The sequence below is a fragment of the Polypterus senegalus genome, chromosome 14, assembly GCF_016835505.1.
Source record: "Polypterus senegalus isolate Bchr_013 chromosome 14, ASM1683550v1, whole genome shotgun sequence".
NCBI classification, from domain to species: Eukaryota; Metazoa; Chordata; class Cladistia; order Polypteriformes; family Polypteridae; genus Polypterus; species Polypterus senegalus.
Genome location: NC_053167.1, coordinates 24,067,561 through 24,086,425, shown reverse-complemented (window position 1 = coordinate 24,086,425; position 18,865 = coordinate 24,067,561). Strand labels below are relative to the sequence as shown.

At 36.5% G+C, this 18,865-nt stretch overlaps 1 long non-coding RNA gene across 1 annotated transcript in view; it reads right to left on the bottom strand.

Annotated features, from left to right (window-relative positions):
• Nucleotides 1-8,551: 8,551 nt before the first annotated feature.
• LOC120515089 overlaps nt 8,552-18,865 on the bottom strand; it is a 43,991-nt gene continuing 33,677 nt past the window's right edge. Inside the window, exon 4 of the long non-coding RNA XR_005630583.1 lies at nt 8,552-11,359. This is a non-coding gene — a long non-coding RNA (uncharacterized LOC120515089). The remainder of the gene's footprint in view (nt 11,360-18,865) is intronic.

Genomic DNA, 18,865 nt, shown 5'->3' with positions numbered 1-18,865 from the left:
AAATTAGACAGGAGTCCCGTGGGCTATGATGTTTGCTGATGACAGTGTGATCTGCAGCAAGAGTAGTGACCAGGTTGAGGAGACCCTGGAGAGGTGGAGATATGCTCTAGAGAGGAGAGGAATGAAGGTCAATAGGAACAAGACAGAATACATGTGTGCGAATGAGAGGAAGGTCAGTGGAATGGTAAGGATGCAGGGGAGTAGATTTGGCAAAGCTGGATGAGTTTAAATACTCAGGATCAACAGTACAGAGTAACGGGGATTAAGGAAGAGAGCTGAAAAAAAGTGCAGAAAGGGTGGAATGGGTGGAGAATAGTGTCAGGAGTAATTTGTGACTTTATCAGCAAGAGTGAAAGGGAAGATCTACAGGATGGTAGTGAGAACAACTTTGTTATATACATTGGAGACGGTTGTACTGACTAGAAAGCAGGAGACAGAGCTGGAGGTGGCAGAGTTTAAGATGCTTAGATTTGCATTGGATGTGATGAGAATGGACAGGATTAGAAATGAGTACATCAGAGGGCCAACTCAGGTTGGACGGTTGAGAGACAAGATTGCGTTGGTTTGGACATGTCCAGAGATGAGATGATGGGTATATTGGGGAAAGGATGTTAAAGATATGGCTGCCAGGCAAGAGGAAAAGAGAAAGGCCTAAGAGAAGGTTTATGGATGTGGTGAGAGGACATGTAAGTGATGGGTGTGACAGAATAAGATGTAGAGGACAAGAAGATATGGAACAAGATGATCTGCTGTGGCAACCCCTAATGGAAGTAGCTGAAGGAAGGAAAAGAAGAAGTTAATATAGAAAAATAACCAAGATATTAAACAAAAGGTGAAAAATTAATTGATGTAACTAAGAAATACAGACATCTGGGTCAGAGACCTGATAAAGTCACAACATTTTTCAGGCCTAACATCCTATTAGTCTTCTTAAAGGCCTCTGTTCAATGTCTGGATGTAGATAGTGATGAGTCAACTGTGGCTCTTTGGTCCTTCTCATAAGGTGTATGTTACAGACTTACCATAATCAAATCTAACATTTCTGCTTCCTATGTGTAGTACTCTACATTTACTTTCATCAAATTTCATCTGTCACAAATTTGCCCCAGCCTCTGTAACAATTTATCTGATTCTACATTATACACCATTGTCTCTGAGGGACACCAGTTTTAACATCAACTAGTTCTGAAAAAGTTTTCCTTAAATACACACTACATCCTGAATTCACTTTTCTTTTAATTTGATCACTAATCTTTCATGTGCACTCTTAAAAATAATGGTTAGAAAATGTTACTTTGCTGAGTTGTGTGATTCTTTATATAATTGTTGTTTGACAAAGAACCACTATATTTTGGGAAGGGTTCTTTGCTTTTAAAATAGTTTGTTTTGGACTTTATAAAAGTCATAACAAGTGAAAAAAACAGGTAGTTAGCTACCTAACAGGACATAAAAGATCAAGAAAACCTACATTGAGCCTGTATTACTTTATATAGCAAGAGTCCTTTCAAAGTCAGGAACCAATCAGTATTTCACAAGCCTCTTATCATCTACCTAAGGCTAGTCATGGAGCCTGTAATGGATTTAAATAAATACATTTTCTTTATGGAACCTTCATATGGATGGTTCCCCTATGGCATCACTTTAAATAACCACTTTGACACCTTTATTTTTAAGAGTATGATACCTTATCAAAAGTCTTCTGAAAATCAACATAAATAATATATGCAATTCTCTTATCTTGTGCTTTTGTTGGTTCTTCTTAGAATTCCAGGATATTTGTGAAACACGTTCTACCCTGTCTGACCCATGTTGACTATTTGCTAATACTTGTTTTTTAAACATGTACTGCTGGATCCTTTTCTTAATAATTACTTCCATTAATTTACCAGAGATGCACATTAAGCTTACTGGCCTTTAATTACTTAAATTAGCCCAATCACCCATTTTATGCAATGGGATAATATTTGCTAGCCTGCCTTTTAGAAATATGCCATTTGTGCAGAGATTCTCTAAAATGCGTGACAAGGGTTTATATATGTACTCACTAACCTCCTTAAGCACATATTTTCTGGGACTGTTAGATTTCAGCCTATTTAATCAAAGCAGTCATTCTCCTTTTATAATTTCCAAGTCACTAAGTACCTTTTAGTAGTTCGTTACTTGTAATGACATTATATTTTTATATAAAGTTTATCTATTGTAATATAATATATTATCCCATATCTGTGTGTGTATACTCTCATGCATTTTCCTACATGTTTGCTTAAATAGGTGATAGGTTTAAATTGGCCCAGTATGAAGTACAAGTGTCTGATGGTGTGTGTGTGGATTTCAGATTAAATAACTTCCCTACACTCTCTAAAATTTGTAGGTTTGGGATGTGAAATTTCTATTGACAGACCATCCCATATTAGTAAATGGAGAACAAATCCCAAAAACAGGGTGGATAAGTAATGCAAACTTTCAGAAAATCCAGAAGAATCCCTCTTGGATTACAAACATTGTACAACAATTACAGAACAGAATGCAGTAAAAAACAAAGATATACTCATACTGATTGTGCATATGTACAAGATGATTTTATTTCTTTATTAATTTTTTCAACAAAATGTGTTTAGGTGGTTTTACACGCAAGGCACTACAAAGAGAAGATAGCAAGAAATTGCTCTCAACCAGAGAGTCGTGTACAGCTGTAATGAAGGTGAGTAATAGATTCTCTGATCTGGAATTCCATACGGTCTTCTCTGAGAGTAGAAATAACATCAAGGATGGCTTGCATGTGACCCTAGGGTGGGGTGTAATTAGAGTTCCATTTATTCTCTATTTGAAAGACTAGGGGCTTTGCCCCCTGCTTGCTTCGCTTGCCAAACCCCAGGCCGGTGCTACGTGCTAGCCACTTTGCGTTTCTGCCGCTCACGTATGGGGATACGGATGTACAATTTAGCCAAATTGTTATTTTCATGGGAATTGTTAAATATGCATAATAGAACTAATTATTTTACATTACAGCGAGTAATTAACCATATTAAAAAATAGTAAAACGTAATAATCCATCCATCCATCCATTTTCCAACCCCTGAATCCGAACACAGGGTCATGGAGGTCTGCTGGAGCCAATCCCAGCCAACACAGGGCACAAGGCAGGAACCAATACTGGGCAGGGTGCCATTAAATTAAGGTAAATTATGTTTCATGTTGGATTAGAGATATTTGTTGCGTAATACGATTTTGTTTTGTTTGGCTTTGAAATTAATATGCAGATTCTTTTTAAATTTACACTTTTACTGTAAAACTTCAGTAAAAAAATTTTTGAATTAAATTTTAGTCAATATCGCATTGAATTTTGAATCTATGTTTGGACTTACATCATGACAACGCAACGTATAACTGACCGTGAGTGAATTTCTTTTTTACCTCTCTAATAAATAAACCAACGTTTTCGAATGTTTGTCTCTGTGATTTGTTAATTTTCTTTGCAAAATATATTCCAATGGGAAACTGTTAATGTTTTAATACGAATGGCATATCAAGATCTCCTTTGGTGTCTAATGTTATCTGTGGAAGATGTACTACATTACCTTTATTGGATACATCCTTCTTTCTACAGTAATTTGTGCAATGGAAGACTGGACGGTGTTAACAGTTGTAGATATTCTTCGGGATATTGTAAGTTGATGGTTTCATCTTCTGCACGATCACCACCAACTGTTTCAGCATAGTCTATTGATACTCATTTAACCAGTTTGCCATGTAACCAATCGACAGTTTTCGAGTTAATTCATTTGACTTCATCATTTCTCTGTGCTAGGATTACCCGTGTACTCATTTCTTTGGTTGATAACCCTTCAGGATGAAATTCTTCAATAAGATTTGGACATAATAAGTCTTCTGTATTATGATCCCTCTCCCACTTGGACAGAGGCAGTGGTGCAGTAAGAATTATGTTTCTGTACTTCTCTAGCGCCTTCAACACCATCCAACCTCTGCTCCTTAGGAACAAGCTGATTGAGATGGGAGTAGACTCACACCTGGTGGCATGGATCGTGAACTATCTTACAGACAGACCTCAGTATGTGCGTCTCGGGAACTGCAGGTCTGACATTGTGGTCAGCAGCACAGGAGCACCGCAGGGGACTGTTCTTTCTCCAGTCCTGTTCAGCCTATATACATCGGACTTCCAATACAACTTGGAGTCCTGCCACGTGCAAAGGTTCGCTGACGACACTGCTATCGTGGGCTGCAGGAGGAGGAGTATAGGAACCTAATCAAGGACTTTATTAAATGGGGCGACTCAAACCACTTACCCCTGAACACCAGTAAAACTAAGGAGCTGGTGATGGATTTTAGGAGGCCCAGGCCCCTCCTGGACCCCATGATTATCAGAGGTGACTGTGTGCAGAGAGTACAGACCTATAAATACATGGGAGTGCAGCTGGATGATAAATTGGACTGGACTGCCAATACTGATGCTCTATGTAAGAAAGATCAGAGCCGACTATACTTCCTTAGAAGGCTGGCATCCTTCAACATCTGCAATAAGATACTGCAGATGTTCTATCAGAAGGTTGTGGCAAGTGCCCTCTTCTATGCAGTGGTGTGCTGGGAGGCAGCATAAAGAAGAAGGACACCTCACACCTGGACAAACTGGTGAGGAAGGCAGTCTTTATAATATGCATGGAGCTGGATAGTTTGACATCCATGGTAGAGCACGGGTGCTGAGCACTGCATCCACTGAACAGTATCATCTCCAGACAGACTGAGGAGATTGTTCGTTCCTCCCCCACACTATGCGACTCTTCAATTCCACTCCCGGGTTGTGGGGGGGTGGTAAATGTTAACATTATACAAAGTTATTTTCTGTTTTACCTGCATTTTTATCACTCTTTAATTTAATATTTTTTTTATCAGTATGCTGCTGCTGGAGTATATACATTTCCCTCTGTCTGTCTGTCTGTCTATCTATCTATCTATCTATCTATCTATCTATCTATCTATCTATCTATCTTCTTTATTTGGGATCATAAGGTGAGGAAAACATAAAAATTTATAAGAGCTGAGAGAGCAGGAACTGTGTCTGACAAAAGCATTCATGCGAATAAGAGGTGAGAGGACTGTGTGTGTGGTTGAATATGGTTGAGAGGAGGGCAGGACTTGAAAAAATCTCATGGCAAAAGTCTCACCTTGCAGGACTTGATAAAATCTCTTAGAAACAGTCTTATCTCGTCTTGTCTCAGGATTTTCTTTTATAATAGAGAGATACAGCAGAAGTAAAATCTAGCATGGAAGGAGAGAGGGTACAGAGAATGGTAGCAAGAGATTTGGAATTAGAGACTGTATTTGGAAGGTTGGGAAAAAAGGATGCCACCTCATTTTAAAGACAAAACATTTATGGAAGGCAACCCAAGGGAAACTATACTGTTTTGTTTATCTTCCCTGTTTCTTTCTTTATATTCTTCTTTTGTCCTTACTTCTATTGCTACTGCATATTTAATAAATCCCTTTTTTTCATAATCAAATCCCTTTTGTCACTCAATACTAAATAATGTATTTCATGCTATATTAGCTATTGGCCAGTTTGTGGAATGACAGTCCACCCTTTATCAGCCTGGTTCAGCATCATGAAGGTTTTTAAACTAAGAAAATGAGAAAACAAAAATCCTGAGTACTGAGCAACACAAGCATTTCTTCTTTTCAGAATCATATACCATAATCCAGGAAATAGGTATTGGTAGATATGCGAATCTAATAAAACTGATAACCTGTATCTAATCCTGCCTAATGCTTCATAATGCAGATAATTTATCTCAGTTACTGCACACACTTAGTCTGACCCATTTTCATTCTATTAATATCACTACAAGCCATAAGCTATAGAGTTAAGTGTTAATTTGAATTATGCTTCCTGTAGTTTGTGCCAAGCATGTAGCACACTTAATATATTGGATCTCATGCTTAAATAATGATCTACAGACACAGAGTTTGAGGGAGTGCAGAATTCCTTGTAGCTGAAAAAGTTACATGTTGGGAACACATGTCAGGTTGCTCCTACCTAACAAACCACAGAATCATCAGCGGAGACCCTAATAAGTCATTCAAAGATTTCACTTGTGTGTTGGACAATTTTGCCATCAAGTTCAACTTTGAAACTGATTGCCTTGTAGCAAAGCATAGTGTAATAGACCAGGAAAAGAATAGGTAACAATATCTTACAGAATCAGGAAAATATGGATATTCTACAACAATAACTATATAATGCAAAACAAGAAGAAACTAATTGAGGACTATTAAACTGTATTAGTCAATATTATATTCTGGAAAACATAAAGGGAAGGGGTACAGTCAGTATTCTTAGATGTGCCTTGAAATGGGGGGGGGTCCATGTAGAAAAGGTGTTGTCATTTCTACATTCTGTGACAAAAATATACGCAAATACCCTTAAATTAAAGTCTGCAATATGTACTTTAATCACATCTGAATTGTTTGATTTGTAATTTTAAACTGAGGAACAGAGGGGTAAATCAAGGAAGGCATTTTATGTCTTTTTGTATTTATATTTTTTTTAAGTAGTAAGAGGACCCGAAAAAACAGTAACATATCTGTTAATGTGGATGTTGTGATGAATTCCTAAAATGTTCTTGTCTGTTTGTTTAAATATATGTATGTGAAATCTTGACTACCTTTATATTCAGAGTATCTTATTCAGTTTTATTAATTAATCAGACATAATTTTATATATTTGCTTAATTATATTGAACAGCATTAGTCAGCACAGTTTTGTCACTGCTTTAGAGTCATGGGTTCAAATAAATGCACTGCTTGTGTGAGACTTGGACATTCAGCTTGTGTCTGATTTGGCTTTCCTTCATCTGTGCCCCAAAAGCATTTTTGTCAGATTAATTGATAACTGTAAATTGACCAGATGTGTTTTTGAGTAGGCTTTACAATAGATGGGCACCCCATCCTTGGTTGGTTATCCCTTTGTGCCAATGGCTGCACATAACCCTTAATTGGATAAGAAGATTAGAAAGTGTATGGATTTCAAACTTGTCACTAAAAAGTGGCCACATAGATCTTTATTGTACCATTTATGAAAACAATGTACATTCCAGACAACAAGGAATATAATGGCAAGAGATTATTCAATTTGATGCAATTATAGCCATGTTTTGCATCTATGCTTACGTTTTGGGGCAGGCAGTAACAGGGAAATTGTCTTTCTTCTCTAACAGTCTTGTGGTTGCTGCCTAGGCAAAGAAAGCTGTGTTGTTTATTGTGTTTCATAGTATTGTCCAAAGACATAGGTGTCAATATTCCACATGAGTGGGTAGTGTCACAAAAATGATGTAACCTAGCATTTGTGAACACTTATTCATTCAGTTACATTGAGAGCCCAACTCTTCCAGATCAGGGCCTCTGAGAGCTAGAGCCTATATAGCAGTTTAGGCACAAGACATGCCACTTCTTCACGGGGCTCATTCATTTACACTGAAAAAGTGTATAATAATAATGAAAGTAATAAGATGATTGTGAGCAAGGTCACAAGTTGTCCATGTAGAATAAGCATAATGTGTTTAAAAAGTGTGCACACAACTGAAATACACCTTACTTCGATTTTCACTATTCGAAACTGATATAAGAATTGTACATTAAATTGTAGGCCCTATGCAACAGATGTGCCTATCTGTTTAATGTACATTGAAGAATAAAAACAAATTTCTTTCACATCTTTTATTATGCTTTGCCAATTAAAATTTGAAATGGGACCATCAGGTTTTGGAAACCCATATAGAAAAGCTTAGGAGAACTCAACATTGCTGTCTTACTTATCATATGTGTATTATATCAGAAAGCATAGGTGGATATGCAGCATGTCTTTGATTCATTTGGTGTCCGCATTATATGTTCCTTAAGAATATTAGCAGAGACTTAAAACATTCTTGTGAAACAGAGTCAGTTTATGATGTTATTTATCTACCTCTGAATGCAGCTGGGATAATTTATTACTTTAACCTAACATTTTCAAGTCCTCTCAGTCTGTTTCTCTTGTTTAAATTTGATTTCAACAGTTTGAGACTGACAACTGAGGGTACATTTTATCAACAAATAGGTTAAACCAGGGGTGGTGAAGTAAATCCCGGAGGGCTGCAGTAATTGCAGGTTTTTGTTCCAAGCCAATTGCTTAATTAAAAAACAATTGTTGCCAATACTTTAATTTCATGGCTTTGCTTTAACTCTGTTATGTCAAGTCATTTTCCTTTCTAAGACTATCTTCCAAATGATTTGAAGGCTAAAATGGATAAGTAATTCTCAGTCCTTCACTTTCCTTCCAGGTATTTTATTAAACCCAATAGTGAACGATAAATACACACAGGTGGACATGGTAACAAGCTAAATAAAGAGCTGCTGGTTCCTTGTCATACGCATCTTATTGCAATTAAAAACCAAGAATACAGCTGTTCAAGACTAAAATAAGCAATAAGGGTTCAAAATATTAATGAGCGAGACCACTAAAGTGAAGCACAAGTGTTACTTGAGCAATAAGTGCTTCGTATTAAGCGATTGGGTTGGAACAAAAACCTGCAGCCACTGCGGCCCCCCCAGGAACAACTTTGCCTACCCCTAGGTTAAACCATAGGAACTAGTCAGATAAAAGCAGTAACTGAGGTATTGAAGAAGACTTGGTCAGGTTCATTTAAATACTGCAGTTAAAACTATGAATCAAACAATAATCCACAAGCAAAAAATGCAAAAAAGTGATGGACTCTATGGCTGAGTAAGTTCCAAAATTGCTTAAATAGTTAATACAAAAACAAATGTTACTACCACCTACCAATAACAAAAAGACCTAACACATCCCATTGATTGCAGTATAAATTTAAGAAATATCCTTTGAGATACTGTACATTGATGCTCTTGGATAAAATGACAAGGACACTGTACCTGAGCAGCCACCTTACACTGTGCACCTCGTTTTGCAGGTCACCCAAGCCTTCAAAAGCTACCGTGAAAGACAGTGAAAAGAGTAATGCATCAGCAAGCCAGCCCCCAATTTTTTGTCACATAGGGCTGTCAGAAAGTTAGCAGAGCGGATTAACATTGTCCTTTATTTTTCGGTGGCCCTCTGCCATTAAGATTCAAAAGTGACAGCTAGCCATAGCTGGCAAGAACTCAGTGACACCACTGAAGCAAACAAAAGGAAAAGAGAGTGGGCTGGATGTGCAGCTGAATGGAGCGGAGCGGCCAAGTACCCTGCTTACAGCCTGCTTCACTGCTTACTGCCTAAATGACCTTGGATTGAAAGAATTACGGCCTTCATTCTGCCTTTAAGCCGTTGACATGCAGAACGGCAGAGACGACAAATGTCACCCACTCAGCCAAACTGCGTCAATATTTCTGCTCATCATAGATTCCTGAATGTCTTTCTCTTGCATTCTGTTGGGGTATAGGGAGTGCATGGCTGCTTTGTGTGAATAAAGGTTGTACCTCTTCCTTGTGTATGCACAAATTTAATTTTCCACTTTTTCTGAGATTATTGTTTTATTCCTAACTCAAATAGCATGAAAAAAAAATTGTTGTCATTTTTAGTTTAGTAAAGGTAACATCTACTGTATTAACTCATCTTCTGGCCCTGCTTCTTGTATTACAGGTTGGTGAGGAACCAGAACTTACCTGGCACCATTGGGTACAAGGCAGGCATCAAGTCTGAATGGGAAGTTAGTTTATCAAAGCATCATCATTTATACTAATATGCATGTATTTGGGAAATGGAAAGGATTGGACGAAAACCCAATCAACACAGATGGTTGAATGGACAGTAATGCTGGGTACAGCTCCAATTTGCTACCCCTTTAAAGTACAAGAAGATATGCAAAGGTTTGTTCCCACATTGCCAGTCTTTTAAAAGCTAATAGTTTTGTTAGAACATTCTCTTAAAAAGTATTCCTGCATTTGCATAAATGTGTATACAACTGAAAATCCCATAAACATGCATACTCCACTCTAAAGTTTAGAGGACTACGTGAAAAATATGAATAATACAGATAGGAAAGACTAAGAAGAAAAAAAATCAAGCAGTAGGAGATTTTAATTTACTTTTGAATCTTTACTGACAGGATTCCTTAGCCTGCTTCTGACCCAAAAGTGTTTTTTATATTAGATGTGGGAGGTATGGTGGCACAGTAGTTAATCTAATAGTCACAGTGCATTAAGAGGATTAACAGAATATTAGATTATATAGTGTGCAAGTTCAATGAGTTTATGCACAACCTTTATAATGCAATGGTGAGGCCTTATTTGGAGTACTGTGTGCAGTTTAGGTCTCCAGGTTACAAAAAGGACATAGCAGCTCTAAAAAAGGTCCAGAGAAGAGGAACTAGGCTGATTCTGAGATATGAGTTAAATGCAAAAACAGAAGCTTTTCAGTATAAGTGAAGAGAGGGTAAGAGGTGACACAATTAGAATTTTTAAATAATGTAAGAAATTAGTACATTGGATATAGGCTGTTACTTTAAAATAAGTTAAACTACAACATGGGACATAGCTGGAAACTTGTTAAGGGTAAATTTTACACAAATGTTGGAAAGTTTTATTCATGCAGAGAACCATGGACACATAGAATAAATGATCAAATAATATAATAGAGGGTAGAACATTACGGATCTTCAAAACTTGATATGATTGTACTGTGGAGAAATTAGGTGGATAGGATTTGACAGCTTTATTGAGCTGAATGGCTTGTCCTCATCTGACTTTTTCTAATGTTGTCATATTATGCTTGTGTGATTGCTTAACATGAGTCACTTTACAAAGCTAAACAGATGTTGAAGATAAAACATTTAATCAGTTTTGTGATCTGGAATAACAGGCAACACATTATAGGTTGTAAGAGGAAGACAACATAAAGATAAAAATTTGGGGTATCATCCTGGTAGCCCCATACAATTGAATGCAACAACTGTAGAGACATCTTCACAGAATCAAGCTCTTACAGAAACAGAAATGACACAAGATGCCAGATCTTCCAGATTTAAGTCCTTCTAGCTGGAAAAGGCAAGCCCAGGTGGCTGGACACTACAAGTGACATCCGTGGTGGTATAGCCGTCAGTCTTCCAGTCTGCAGAGGGAAGGTATTACCACACAGCACAAACCCCTGGAGCAGAGGTGGATTATCATCACTAGAGCTTAAAGCTGTCCCCTATGCAGACACATGTGACAAGGTTAATAAAATCATTATTGTCACACGTGCAGAATACAATGAAATTCTTACTTGCGTGTTCTAGTCAACCTGCAACACGTCTCTGTTCTGGTGGTATGATTTATAGAAAGAACAACCTTACCTCAAAATGTCTGTCTCTTTTACCTGAAAAATATCAGAACAGTATCAGCATTATAGGAGAGATTTCCACATTAGTTAGAATTATTACTATACCACTTAATGTATTTTTCTGATTTTTCACCCAAAATCCATCTTATGCTGCATCTCAGAAACCTTTCTGGTACCGACTTTATATTGTTTATAAATACAAATTGTAGTCAACACAGAGAGAACATAATTAGAATGCAAATTAATGTTATGCCTGTATAAATAATCTGTGTGAATGGGTTTCTGATTAGTAGCAGGATGCCATAGGAAGGGGCACCAGCAGGGTGACACAGCTTTGCCATAAATCCTGCATGATTTTTCCAGGAAAGAGAAAGAAAGCCACAAGGGCTGCAAGGAGTGAGACCAATATCTTGGGATGCTGTGGCCAGGCTTCTTATTCATAATAAAAGCCCTAGAGTTTAAAAGTGACACCAGCAGAGGATTTAGAGCACACTTAAATGTAAGGTCGTTTCAGACTACATTTATGAGGAGAGCTTGAAACTAACACTCAGCAAACAGAATAAAGTAATAAACATGGTCAACAAAGAAACAGCAACAGAGAAAGAGACAGGTAGAAACTTGGTGGAAGAAGGGGAGTACTTGGTACTACATCTGTGGGCAGGTGGACAACCCATCCTACCCAATAAACAGTGGTCAAGACCTGTGCAGGTGAGCCTAGCGCACCGACAGGATTGTAATGTCTGTTGAGTTTTAATTTGTATTATCGCAGAGTTCTTCCCTTCCCTTATGATTTATTTTTAACTAGCCTTGGTACCTGTCAAAGATAGGTAATAGGATCATTTAAAAATATTTGCTTTCTCTTGCCCTTTGTGTATCTTAAGCATTTTTCCTCTGATTTCACATGTGTCTGAAAGCCTTTTCACCAACACTCATTCTCTCAAGTGCATCCCCGTAAAGCCTGCTTCTTAGATACTGTCACTATTTTTGAGGCGTCTTTCTCACTTCCTGTCTAGTTTAATACTTGCTGTCGGTGAAAGTGGAGCCTTTTAAGTGTGCCTTGTATGACTTTACTCCTCCTTGTGTGTCTCACACTCACACTTGCATTTTTGATCACCTCACCAAAGACAAAAACTGACCAATCAGATTGCTCAGAGAGACTGGACGCATAGACCTTAGTGTTTTATTATATAGTAGATAAAGGCTCCCTTTTTGTATTTATACCCTCTTTGCTGTTATTCTAAACAGAAGATGGCCCCTTTCTATCACTTAAATATCAAAATGCCTGAATAGAAAGTCTAAATGATTTTGGTAAATGAATTTTTATTGGAAAATAAATACACTTCTTGTGTGTTAATGACTATACACTACTGTATGTGTGGATTACTTGGGTTGTTACCAACATCTGGTGAAAATTCCATGTCAATAGTCCCATTAGAAATTTATTTTCTGTGAAAAACGTTGATATGTTCAATACTTATTTTTCCCACTGTAAGTCAAGGAATTATTAAGTGTGAAAAATTGCATTAACTTTCTTGATCCATCAAAGTAGCCATGCTTTGCTAATATAACAGCCAAACTGTGGTAATCCTTTTGATTTAGAATACCAGTCACCAACTCTGCCTCCAGCAAAAGATCCCCTTGTTTGACAACTGGTGTCACACATTGAGGAATTATTCTATCACCAACTCAACGGCATAGAAACTCCCAGAGTAATGAGCCAAAGATTACAAATTATGATTCATAAGTCCACAGCTGGTATTTCAAGGCCCTATTTTGTCCTTTAAGGAATGGCTTTCTTCCTGCAACTCGCCCTGTCAAACCTGGAGCACAAAGTCTCCTCTTCACAGTACAAACTAAGACTTGCTTTTCTGACCACTATTAAGCTATGCTGTGAGGTGCCTATCACACAAGATGGTGTCCCTCAAAAGCTTGTCTTCTGATTGGGCTGTGACTTTGCATCTGACAGGGATCTTCATATCTGAGTTTCTTCCAGTTTCCAATTGCTTTTGGATTGTATAGAATTCCATACTCAAAGACACGTTTTTTTTTTTGCAATTCCTCTGAATGAAAGGTCTACACTTCTAAGGGTAATAATGCTCTGTCTCATAATTATCTCTCTGTCTTTCATTTGTTAATTGCTGTTTTCTTGCAACTTTCTACATTGTAATATTGTACAAGTAGTACTTCAGAGGGTGTAGTAACCCGGTCACAGTTCCAACTCTGCTTTAAGACAGACAGAGGGTTTTTAAGTAATCAACAGAAGTCGGGACACCTGTGCAAATTGTTGCTTCAACTTGCAAGGCTTAATTTACTTTAATTGTTACAGAACATCTGAAGGTTGTAACCTATTAATACGTTCGGGAAAAAGGCCCATTTGCAATAGTCTGAAATTTACGTTTTTCAGTTTTTGCAAACCTAAACATTAAATAAACCTTGGACAGTTTTCATCATTTTAGGTCATTTATTGTATTTCAACTGATTAAATTTGCAGGAAAACTGAAAAAATTGAGATGTTTTAAAACTTTTAACTGATATTGTACATATAAAATATATAGTGAGAAGCAACTATGACAGTCTAGCAACCTGGCCGGGATGAGCTTCATCCCTCTTACCAGGCAGGGAGGCTGGGATAATGGATGGACATGGAGAGACAGCACCTCAAGAGTGCATGCTCCCCTGACTTGCTGGGTGGCAGTATTCCAGGGCTGATGTGTCTATTCTAATGGCTGCAGAGCATGCTTGGAGATGCAGTTCAATGGGAATGCCCTTCCTAGGTCCTATGGGGGCCTCAAAGGGGAGCTGCAGGATGGAACAGTCCATACTTCTCAGAGTTGGATTCAACCATATGCTTTAATCTGCATTTATTTTTGTTTCTTAATCCCTAGCTTTGAAATTCTTGCTCTGCTTTCAATTATTTGTCAGAGGTTTGTGTTTCTTTTTCAATTTTATGATTTTCAGTCTCAAACACTATTTTCTGGTTATGAGTCTTATTTCATGACCTGAGCTAGTTTGCCTCATTGTTCATCTATCTAGCTTTGGGTCCCTACTTGCTGTTTTTTTTTTTTTTTTTTGTCATCTCCTGGTCCCATCTTCATTTAAAGCTGCTTCCACTTTGTGCAGCTAGTATAACAAGAAGAAGTCCATAGATGCAAAGCATGAGTCAAACCCAATTATGTTGTCAACACTGTCAAAAGGCCATAAATAATAAATACAAGTAAATTCTAAAGAACAAGAAAGATTAACATTTTTTTAAAACCCCAAAATTAATCTAGAATTACATTTTGCCCCTGGAGTGGACACTTCAAACATAATGATCTGTTGTGTTAATGAAAACATGTCTGGTAATTAAAGAATTACTGCTGACCTGTTGTGACTCTTGCCATTAAATGGTAAAAAAACTAGGACAATGCAACACTTAAACAATAACAGTATTTAATATTTAATGAGATGTAAATAGAATATATCACAAATCATTACAATTAGTGAATGAAACAGGCTTTAAATAAAGAAACTCAACTTAAAGCAAAAGTTAATGAAAGGAAAAATGGATTCCACTTTATTAATACCTAGCAGAATACCCGCGCTTCACGGCGGAGAAGTAGTGTGTTAAAGAAGTTATGAAAAAGAAAAGGAAAATTTTTAAAAATAACGTAACATGATTGTTAATGTAATTGTTTTGTCATTGATATGAGTGTTGTTCTCATATCTATATCTATCTATCTATCTATCTATCTATCTATCTATCTATCTATCTATATATATATATATATATATATCTATCTATATATCTATATATATATATATATATATATATATATATATATATATATATATATATATATATATATATATATATATATATATATATATATATATATATATATATATATATATAATAAAAGGCAAAGCCCTCACTCACTCACTCATTCACTCACTCACTCACTCACATCACTAATTCTCCAATTTCCCGTGTGGGTGGAAGGCTGAAATTTGGCAGGTTCATTCCTTACAGCTTCCTTACAAAAGTTGGGCAGGTTTTATATTGAAATTCTACGCGTAATGGTCATAACTGGAAGCAGTTTTCTCCATTTACTGTAATGGAGATGAGCTTCAACGCCGTGGGGGCAGAGTTTCGTGTGACATCATCACGCCTCCCACGTAATCACGCAGTACATAGAAAACCAGGAAGACCTAAAAAGCGCTGAAGAAAACATGCATTATATAATTGAGAAGGCAGCTAAACAATAAGCGAGCGAAAGTGACATATACAACCATATTCATGACTTCTGCTACTTCGGAAACAAAGCACGATGTAAACCTACACTTTAAATTAAGTTCATAGACAGGCTGCCGCTGGCGTTTGTAATTTAGTGCCTGCCCATATAAGGCCGTCCGTCAGCGGCAATCCAATAGCAAACTCCACTAAATATTCACGGGTTAAGGACTGTGCTTATGCAGAGGAAGATGAGATGGTCAGGGTGGTGTTTGGTACAAACTCAGCTAAACTGCGAGAGAAAGTTTTAAGTGCCAGGACTAAGGTAACATTAAATACAGCCATGGACATAGCACGAGATGGCACCAGCACAGCTGGGAAACTTCATGCATGTACACCGAGCGCTCACGTGAACTGACGAGTGCACAGATAAAAGCAACAGTTCCAAAGAGCTGAACAAAACCAATTACACAATTGAAAAGGCAGCAAAAATATGAAGCGCTTGATACATACAAGCATATTCATAAATCCAAAACAAAGCACACGTTGGAAAAGTCAATGTCCCGCTAAAGGAAGACAGTGTAAAAAACCGTGCATGCAGTGTGTCAGGTCTCAGATAAAGAAGAAGACGAGCTGTTTATTGATGCAGTAAGAAACGAATCGATGAATGAAACCTGTCATCTTTACAACGATTGACAAACACGGAATGTAACTTGAACACAACACATCCTACAAATACGAACCTGATTGAAAGAAATAATGATAATCAAATCCTTGATGACAGCAACACTCACAAAACAAATACTGTATATTGACAGTCATGTTACGTTATTTTTAAAATGTTCCCTTTTCTTTTCATAGCTTTTTAACACACTACTTCTCGCTGCGATACGCTGGTATATATATATATATATATATATATATAACCCGATCTACATACTCAAATAATGGATACTTTATTCGCCATCAATGATTGTTTTGGTAAAGCCATACTCAGTGTATTCATTAGATGAACGGTAAAAAAGTAAGAGCGAGTGGAGGATGACTTATTGAGGCATGCAGGCTGTAGTGCGTCAACTCTATCTGAATTGCGATCACATTTGAAAAATATATCTTTTCAAGTTCTATTTAGTCCATATGTGTCAAACTCAAGGGCCGGGCCACATCCGCCCGCGTAATTATATCCGCCCCGAGATCATTTTATATACTGTATTATTGTTATTAAAGCCCGGTATATGAAGCGCTGGTAACACAATAAACTACAGATCCCATAATGCAGCGCTTCAGCTGCCTTCCAACACTTACCGAGTTAATCAAGTTATTGCGAAGCTAGCTCACACGATGCTGAAGAGAAAAGTTGATTCTGAAAATAGAGCCTTTAAAAACCGATGGGAGGCTGAGTATATGTTTACTAAACCCGTGTGTCTCATTTGTGGAGCTAATGTGGCTGTAATTACAGAATTTAATCTAAGACGGCACTATGAGACAAAACATCAGGTTAACCTGAATGCAATGCAGAAGATACAGAAAGCAGCATAATTAAATAAGAATCTGATACTTCAGCGGACGTTTTAACCCGTGCACAATCACAAAGTGATTTCAAGTGAAGCTGCTTTTATGGGAGACACAAATGCACCAGTGCACCTTGCCTCACTTTCCCTGTTGCCAAGTAATGTTAAACCAAGTCGTCACTACGGTGTTCCCAAATACGCACTTTGCTGATAAACTGAGCGCACTGAGTTTGCACGGCGCTTTGGTGACTTTGAAGAACAAAAAAAGTCCGTCTACATGCGGCTCGAACCTTGTGCATGTTTGGTAGCACATATCTGTGTGAGAAGCTCTTCTCAGTGATAAAGACTAACAAAACAGCACACAGGAGTCGCCTCACTGATGAGCACCTGCAATCCATCCTGAGAATCTCCACAACACAGAACCTCACACCAAACATAAACGAACCTGTGGCCAAAAAAAGATGCCGGGCGTCCAGCTCTAAAATGACATATGAGCAAAGAAAACTGAATGATTTGATTTGTTATTGCTGAAAGGAACACATTTATTTATATTTCTAGGTTTTGTTATGCAGCATGTTCATATTTGAATTTGTATCATTTTGACAGGATATATTTTTATGGAGAGCAAAATCTTTTGGGATATTTAAAATCTAAGTTTATTTTTATATAAAATTACATAAGAGTAAAGAAATGTGAATGTTTGTTCTTTTAACGCTTACTTTATTTCTAACTTGTATAATTTAGACAGGATAAATTTTTATGGAGAGCAAAATATTATAAGTTGTTTAAGGTTTGAGTTGATTTATTCACAAATAATATTCCTGTCTGTTTTTACCATTCCTACCAAAGATATTTCTGTCGACTAAATAAAAATTCCTTCTATTTAAAATTTAAATAGAACTTGAACAAATACGATAGTTCATAATATCCACGCAGACTTGCACGTAAGAGCGGAGTTATCCGTTTTAACAAGCAGCGTATTGCACTGATAATGAAATAGCTGTGTGTGTATATATGTAGATATGTATGTATATGTATATATATGTTTATATATGTGTGTGTGTATGTATATATATATATGTGTGTGTGTATATGTATGTGTATATATGTAGATATATATATGTATATATATATGTGTATATGTATAGATATGTATATATATATATGTTTATGTGTGTGTGTGTAAATATATATATATATATGACAACAACACTCATCACTCACAACAGTGACAAAACAATTACATTGACAATCATGTTACGTTATTTTCAAAATGTTTCCTTTTCTTTTCATTGCTTCTTTAACACACTACTTCTCCGTCTAGTGAAGCTGGTATTTTGCTAGTATATATATATATATATATATATATATATATATATATATATATATATATATATATATATATATATATATATAGCAAAATACCGTGCTTGCAGCTGAGAAGTAAAAAGAAAAGGAAACATTTTAATAATAACGTAACATGATTGACAATGTAATTGTTTTGTCATTGTCATGAGTGTTGCTGGCATATATATATATATATATATATATATATATATATATATATATATATATATATATATATATATATATATATATATATATATATATATATATATATATATATATATATATATATATATATATATATATATATATATATATATATATATATATATATATATATATATATATACAGTGGAACCTCTAGATACGATCACCTCTGTATACGAGAAATTCAAAATAAGAGGAAAGTATGAGGGAAAAATTCGGATCTAAATACGAGCATTGGCTTGAGTAACGAGCCACGAGCCTGGC